The sequence below is a fragment of the Mugil cephalus genome, chromosome 5, assembly GCF_022458985.1.
Source record: "Mugil cephalus isolate CIBA_MC_2020 chromosome 5, CIBA_Mcephalus_1.1, whole genome shotgun sequence".
In the NCBI taxonomy this organism is placed as follows: domain Eukaryota; kingdom Metazoa; phylum Chordata; class Actinopteri; order Mugiliformes; family Mugilidae; genus Mugil; species Mugil cephalus.
In genome coordinates, this window is record NC_061774.1 from 15,377,938 (window position 1) to 15,384,991 (window position 7,054).

A 7,054-nucleotide genomic window follows, 5' to 3' on the forward strand; every position below is an offset into this window, starting at 1 on the left:
CGGCAGACTACAGCCAGAAACAGCTGATTTTTAACCGTGTTTCTCAACCCATAAGTTACTTGTAATGATGAGGATGCATTGCTGATCAAGAAAAAAAAAGTCTGAGATGCCCATATGATTTATTCATGTATAAGTATAAAACCTACAAATACAATGTGTAGAAAAATAAATATTACATTAGACAATAAATAACTGGTGTCTGTCACATCATCTTCTGGGATGACCGTGGTTCAAGGTGTAGTTTACACAAGATTGGATTTTGTCCAGAAATGTCCGTATGGGATAAAAGCCATTTGTTTTCAGGTGACACGTGACATTCTTAATTTGAAGAAGTAAGAAAAAAAAAAAAAGTTAATTTTGAAAATGTACATTTTAAGATCACAAAAAATACCAAACACGACTAAATTTACATAAAACCTGTTTAACATTATAGATGGTATTAAATATTAGAGGATATGCTGTTTAGATTCACTGTAAATCATTTGACGCTTTGGCTCGGTGTGAGCCTACAAACAACTCGCTGACATACATGAACTCCCCTTTACCTTGTTGTAGCTACGCAGGTTGCGATAGAGAATTTTCACATCTTCGGTGATATTTGGATGGTTTTTCTTTGCTTCCTCCAGAACTTCCTCCGCCAAACAGAAGAACTCCTTCCGTGAGGTCAAATCCACTGTTAGTAATGTTGTCCAACACAGTCACAGATGTCTTAAACCACTGTAATATCAATAAATGTAAAAGATTTCCAACATACCGGACACGGTGTGTGGTTTTCTGTTATCATTCGCACATCTATGCTTAGCTTCAAGAATGACAAGATGAAAATGTCAGTATATCATAAAACACATTGAACAACATGCAGTTAGTAGATTTCTTACATTTTTGTCAGTCAAATCTTTGGCGTTGCTTCTAATCCTTGTCAGAAGCGTTCTCGCCGTTTCGTCTAGTTTTGATGCTGCGTAGACCATCACGATCCCCATCAGCAGCAGATACTGAACATGTAGCTTCTTCGCGTCTTTGGAAGACATGTTGAGCCAGTGCTGTCAGGTTGAGCAGAAAAGTTGAACTCCCCACACAGTCTTACTACTGTCGCTTCTTATAGCGCCACTGTAATTGCTGCTTAGATACGTCAGACGGTTATCAAATGGGATCTTTTACTAAGAAATTATCTGGTTATTCATTATCTCCACAGTTGCCACCAAGAATTGCAGTATTAATATCTGATTTGTAATTTTTTTTATTTATTTTTTTTCAGCACCACCATGATGCTGATTTCCTTATTGTCTTTCCCACACGTAGCTGCATTAATAATGATGAGTTGTATTTATATTATTACTGGAGCACCTGTGTCTCTCCTGTATGACAGGCCAAACTGACTGGGTTGTGTAGGCACACGGGGAAATATTTAGTCAATTTTTATCTTAACACACAGGAAGGGGAAAATGTGAGTGACAGGAAGAAAAAAAATAAAATCCTGTCAGCTTCAATATGAGTTTACTTCTGGCTAAGAAGACCACCAGACAACTATTATAACTCGACGCCTGTCCACTTGATTTTACAGTAATACAGTAAGTAGTGATTATTTCAAATAAAATGAATGAAATATTGTGTGTAGAATTATATTATAGTTCTTATAAAGTCATTTGAGAGAAAATGTATTGGTTGAGTATCTCAGAAAGTAGGTGAACTATAATATAACTGCTGGCTGTTAGTGAGGTATTTCACTGAAATGACAATGTAAAAAAAAGATTCTAATCAAATGACCTATACTGAAGTGAATATGTTATGTGTGTAGCATATGTATGTGCTTTTCCATTATCACATCATTTCTATTTTTCCAAAGGCAAATATTACTAGTTATGATGGGTGGCTGCAGCCAGAACTGAAATGACAAGACCACAACTAAGATGCTGTTGTCATACAAACGTTGAGCTCGTCTCGGAAAGTTTCACCCTTCAACTTGTGTTGTTACTCGTTTGCTGAACAATGTTACTCACAACGACGAGGATGCATTAGTAAAACTTAGCAGATTATATGCAGAAAAAACAAACACTTTGCCAAACACAAACCACTGTTGAATCATTTATTGGAATATAAATTCAAATAGAAAAATAAATATTAAATTATGTGATAAATAATTGACATCTAATAAATATGTTAAATAATTCGGTAACACTTTCTATGAAGGTTGTAATTATAATCCCCTATGAATGCATCCATAGTATTTTATAAGGTGTCTATAAAGCATTATAATGATCATTATTACCATCTATACATATTCACAAGTCGTCATAACCAACTTCATGATGCATTATGACAACTGGTTATGAATGATTATAATTTTAATCTGAATAGTGCATTATAAATATGTCAGTATCTGCCTAGTCACTTGTTCATTTTATGATGCATCATAACTACTTTGCTTTGCTAAATGTGTATAGTGATGCATAATGAGTTTTGACTACTACTATAGTCCTTTATATCTGTAGCTATAAGTATATGTAATAAAGTTATAATAATGTATACATCTCCCTACAGCACACAGTTATAAACAGCTATGCAATATCATGAGTGCTATTTGTCAGCTCTAAGTAAAGTGACAAGAATATGACACTATTATTAACAGATGTAAGTTATTATGAGTAATCAAAAGGTGCAATGAACTAAGTCCTGAGTCAAACATCTTTACCTCATATGCACAATATTATAAATGACTATGTTAATGTCATAGGTGTTATTTGTCAGCTTTAGGTAACGTAGTGCAAATGAGGTGTTGTAGATACAAGATTATAAACAAATATGAGGCACAATGAAATGAGAGCCTGGACAGTAAAGACAAAAGGAAAGCATTTAGTTCACTTTATTTTCATTTAAACCAACACACATAATCAGAATGATTATCAATGCTCTGAGCACATTACACAAACACATGAAACATGTGAAACAGGCCACAAAAGTGGCACGGCATTTTCCTGGAGATGTGGCTCTTAAAAGTGCCTTTGGGTTGGTGAGGTGTTTCAGGGTCAGAGGTCAGGAGATGGTTTGACAGCAACTACAAGAAGAACAGAGGCAAATCTTTAGTGCTCTAGCTGGGTTTGTTTTTTTTTATGCAGAAAGGTTTGATTGAAAACAAATAAACAGATCCCATTTTTTTGTTTAAAGCAGCCTAATGAGATATTATGTTGAGGAACAGAAAAGTTGAACTCCTCACACACTCTCACTGCTACTTATAGTGCCATCAAGCTGACACTGTGACTTTGGTATTGACGCGTCAAAGGAGGGAGGGAAGCCACCATATAAGGACTTAAGCAAGATGTAAATAGTTTTCACCCAATTAGTGTCCATTGCCAAGAAATCATCTGTTTTTTCCTATCTGTGAACACTAGTAAGGGTGGTCATCAACTTGGGCTAAAAGCTGAAGAAGCAAGGTATGACTTCATCAAAAAAAAGGTTTTATTATTGTCCCACACATTAGAAAAGGAAAATGTGAGAGACAGTTTAGTTTCTTGCTAATAAGGCCACCAGCTGTTATAGTTAGACACCTGCCCACATCTCTTTTGTATTTATGACTCACTTATTCGCATGACAACCGAAGTAGTGACTCTGCTTGAATTTCCCTCTGTGATGGTTGAAGCTTTAGGTTGATTACATCTCTGCATACTGTCACACGTTCACATCACTTCCACATTTTGCATTTAACACTGATGGCGTCAACTGACAAACATTGAATATGAGCTCCCTCTGCAGGTAGTTTGTTGCAGCCGAGCATGCAAAGTATTCACCCCTTTATTCAAGTGGTCATGCCTATGTCTGTTTTGCAATTAGAAAGTCCCTCTTCCAATTTCAACAGCTAAGTACTTACTTAGCATAGTTAGCATCTTTTATTTAACTACATCTATCATAACTGAAATAACCTAAAACTAACTTAAACTAACAGAAACTGAGGCTAATCCACTTTCCAAATCTATACTAGTTCATATGGATCATTGCCAAGTCCAATTGTCCTCAGTTTGATTTGATAATCCACATTTTCCCCAAGTTTCACTGTATTTAGTGCTACATTTCACCGTGTCTTTGCCACTCAGGGGGCGTGACCCAAGGCGGCAGTGACATCAGTGCATACCCTCTATTGAAGCTGAGATCGCTTTCCAGCACCCTGGCATAAAGTTTCCTGTGTAGGCTGAGCAGTGTGATAATGGCAGCACACCCTGACACAACTCTGAGAAGGAGAGCTCAACAATACCCAGTCTTCAGCATCTCTTGTCCACACCCAGCTAGGGAGCTTCTTGGCTACCTCAGGCAACAAGTATCCCCACACCTGTTTGCATATCTGTATATTAATTCCCATTATTCTACAACAGAAATGTGTTTTTAATTCATTTTATTTGATGCTATTGTCAGCCAATATTATTTCAGGGACAGGGATTTCATGGGACAAGGTGCAAGTATGCTTGTCCATCTATTGTCCAATCTGTGGCAATTATTGTTTTGTCAGGCTAAGCTGATGTACACGTGTGTGTGTGCACGTGTGTGTGTGTGTGTGTGTGTGTGTGTGTGTTGGGGAATTCGCATATTAATAACATACATGAAAGACATCGTTTTGTTTCTAAGTATGATAATATGAAATTTGCTATTTGATATTACAGTATAACATTTGCAATTCCTGCAACTAGACCCTCTCCAAATTCATAATCTGTCTATTTTCATTGGAGTCAGCCTCAACCAAAAATAATAAATAAATAAAACTAATACAAAATACCATTTGGAACAGCATGAATTTCGTTATACATAACTTGTATAAATAATTGTAAACACTGTGAAATATGTAGGCTATTCGTTTTGTTTTATAGGGATCTTTGAAATATGTGTCTACATATTAATCCTATATGCGGTTATTTAGGCTATTAGTAGGCACCTTTGTTTACATCTATTTCAGTTACCATGTTATTTTTGTAATTGTTGCCATTTTTGTTAGCTTATATCGCGTTGGCAACTCCAAAAAAAAAACAAAAACAAATAATAAAAAAAAACACACACACACACACTCACATTTGATGAACAAGTGTCGCCCATCATGTTATCTTATTCACTGCAACGCCTACTTCTCCCACAAAAACTACATAGCCTGAAGAAGAACTTTATCAGCGCTCACCTAGCCCTGCAGACATGAGCCTATGGCGCAGCGGTGCTTTGATGATGGACCAGTCGGGGCGGCGGCGGTCAGCCAATAGGAGCGCGCACAGGATTGAGGCTAGATGCGCCATTTTACTGCGTCCACAGCTATCCAGCATGTAGCCCAACAGAGCTTAATTTATTTAAACCCTTTTTAACATTAAGTCGTGTGAGTTGGTTCTTTCAGAGCTGCTTCCGCCAAGCAGAAGAACTCCTTCTGTGAGGTCGAAGCCAATGTTAGTGATGTTGTCCAACACAGTCACAGATGTCTTAAACCACTGTAATATGTCGTCTTCTGTTATCATTGACACAAGTATGTGTAGCTTCAAGGATGACAAGAGAAAAATGTCGGTACGTCATAAAATGCATTCAACAACATGCAGTTAGTGGTTTTCTTACAACTTTTTCAGTCTGCCTTGTGGCTTCTTCCGCTGTGTTGAGCATCTCTTGCAACAGCGGTCTACCAGTATTTTGCAGCAATGGTGTGTCGACTATCACAACCATCATCGATACAAGAATTTGAACATATAAGTTTCTCATGTCTTTTCTAGACACGTTGGGTCAGCGCCATCAGGTTGAGCAGAAAAGTTGAACTCCTCACACTCTCTCACTGCTACTTATAGTGCCATCAAGCTGACACTGACTTTAGTATTGACGCGTCAAAGGGGAAGACACCATTGGTTATTTTATAGATGATCATGATGCAGGTACAGCCAGAAACAGCTGATTTTTAACTGTCTCTAACCCATTAAGTTTAAATTGTAATGATGAGGATGCATTGCTGATCAAGGAAAAAAAAAAAGTCTGAGATGCCCATATGATTTATTCATGTATAAGTATAAAACCTACAAATACAATGTGTAAAAAAATAAATATTACATTAGACAATAAATAACTGGTGTCTGTCACATCATCTTATGGGATGACCGTGGTTCAAGGTGTAGGTTACACACATTTGGATTTTTCCCAGAAATGTCTGTATGTGATAAAAGCCATTTATTTTCACTTGACACGTGACATTCTTAATCTGAAGAAGTAAGAAAAAAAATAAATAAAAAGTTAATTTTGAAAATGTACATTTTAAGATCACAAAAAATACCAAACACGACTAAATTTACATAAAACCTGTTTAACATTATAGATGGTATTAAATATTAGAGGATATGCCGTTTAGATTCACTGTAAATCATTTGACACTTTGGCTCGGTGTGAGCCTACAAACAACTCGCTGACATACATGAACTCCCCTTTACCTTGTTGTAGCTACGCAGGTTGCGATAGAGAATGTTCACATCTTTGGTGATATTTGGATGGTTTTTCTTTGCTTCCTCCAGAACTTCCTTCGCCAAACAGAAGAACGTCTTCTGTGAGGTCAAATCCACTGTTAGTAATGTTGTCCAACACATTCACAGATGTCTTAAACCACTGTAATATCAATAAATGTAAAAGATTTCCAACATACCGGACATGGTGTTTGGTTTCCTGTTATCATTCGCACATCTATGCTTAGCTTCAAGAATGACAAGATGAAAATGTCAGTATGTCATAAAACACATTGAACAACATACAGTTAGTAGATTTCTTACATTTTTCTCAGTCAAATCTTTGGCTTCTTTTCCAATCATCTTGAGAAGCGTTCTCTTCTCTTCGTCTGGTTGCGGTGCTGCGCAGACCATCATGATCCCCATCAGCAGCAGATACTGAACATGTAGCTTCTTCGCGTCTTTGGAAGACATGTTGAGCCAGTGCTGTCAGGTTGAGCAGAAAAGTTGAACTCCCTACACAGTCTTACTACTGTCGCTTCTTATAGCGCCACTGTAACCACTGCTTAGATACGTCAGACGGTTATCAAATGGGATCTTTTACTAAGAAATTATCTGGT

The 7,054-nt window shown here is 37.0% G+C and overlaps 1 long non-coding RNA gene across 1 annotated transcript; it reads right to left on the reverse strand.

Annotated features, from left to right (window-relative positions):
• Window positions 1-262: 262 nt before the first annotated feature.
• Window positions 263-1,052, reverse strand: LOC125008294. Its single transcript, XR_007112868.1, has 2 exons — window positions 879-1,052; window positions 263-802 (listed from the first exon to the last, which is right to left on the reverse strand). It is a non-coding gene; the product is annotated as an uncharacterized LOC125008294 (long non-coding RNA).
• Window positions 1,053-7,054: the final 6,002 nt, after the last annotated feature.